General features: G+C 44.2%; 1 protein-coding gene across 1 annotated transcript in view; it reads right to left on the bottom strand.

Moving 5' to 3' along the window:
* SPG11 (SPG11 vesicle trafficking associated, spatacsin) overlaps nucleotides 1–1,370 on the bottom strand; it is a 59,203-nt gene that overhangs the window by 57,696 nt on the left and 137 nt on the right.

Raw genomic sequence — 1,370 nt, forward strand, 5'->3', positions numbered from 1 at the left:
ATTTCCGCGTGGGTGCAATGCAGTAGGTGAACGTATTGCACCCGCACTGAATCCTGACCCATTCATTTCAATGGGGCTGTGCACATTTTTTTCACGCATCACTTCTGCAATGCTTTAAAATCGCAGCATGTTCTATATTCTGCGTTTTTCACGCAGCCCTGGCTCCATAGAAGTGAATGGGGCTGCGTGAATAACGCATTGCATCTGCAAGCAAGTGCGGATGCAATGCGTTTTTCACTGATGGTTGCTAGGAGATGTTCAGGTGGCTTTCATGTGTTTTACTGAGGAGAGGCTTCTTTCTGGTCCCTCTGCCATAAAGCACGTTGCAGTGATGGCTGACTTTGTGGAAGTTTCTCCCATCTGCACACAGGAGGATCTTTGGAGCTCGGCCAGAGTGACCATTGTGTTCTTGGTCACCTCTCTTACCAAGGCCCTTCTCACCCCGATTATTTAGCTTGGTGGGGTAGCTCTAGGAAGATTCCTGGTTGTTCCAAACTTCTTCCATTTAAGAAATATGGAGGTCATAGTGCACACAATCCTGTTTCTGAGCTCTACAGGCAGTTATTGCCTCCTCATGGTTTGGTTTGTGCTCTGATGTGCATACCAAAACTTCAAGTGTCAAAATATTGGGTCTGAAAATTGAATACTTATTTATAATACTCACTTTTGATGACCTGATGATATGCCACCAATATATACTGCCTGCACAACCCCTTTAATAATGCCAGCATTACATCAGGTATACCACAGACCAGGATTCAGCAACCTTCGGCACTCCAGCTGTTGTGAAACTACAACTCCCAGCATGTTCACTCGCTCGGCTGTTCTCAGAAATCCCATAGAAAAGAGTATGCTGGGAGTTGTAGTTTCATAAACAGCTGGAGTGCTGAAGGTTTCTGATTCCTGCCATAGACTGTAATAATTCACCATCGCAGCCTATCATACAATCACTGTTTCTATTGAGTCTTTAGTTGCTATGAGCAAATAAACCAGTTTTTCTTTGCACCCATTTTGATAAATCTCCCCCAAGGTGTACCAGAAAACTGTCTAACATTTTAATATAAGACGAAACTGAAACTCCCCTTCAAGTCTTTGGGAGGAGAATGTCCAAATGTAACAGTAGGAGAAACTGTGCAAAATAACCAATCAAGTTGCTGTTTTCATTTTCTGAAGGGTCTCCGAAATATGAGAGCTGCAATCTGATTGGTCGCGGTTTTCCCTGCTGACTATGGATAGCAGGAGTGTAAATTCTTCCCTGATCTGGAACTACAAGTCTCAGAATGCCCTGTCACACTGAGATTACAGGAATAACCTACTTTATCAGACTTCCATCACTCCTCCGTGACAGGCCAGGCGTTCGGGTCACTTAC

Source organism: Bufo gargarizans, chromosome 2, assembly GCF_014858855.1.
Source record: "Bufo gargarizans isolate SCDJY-AF-19 chromosome 2, ASM1485885v1, whole genome shotgun sequence".
Taxonomy (NCBI): Eukaryota; Metazoa; Chordata; class Amphibia; order Anura; family Bufonidae; genus Bufo; species Bufo gargarizans.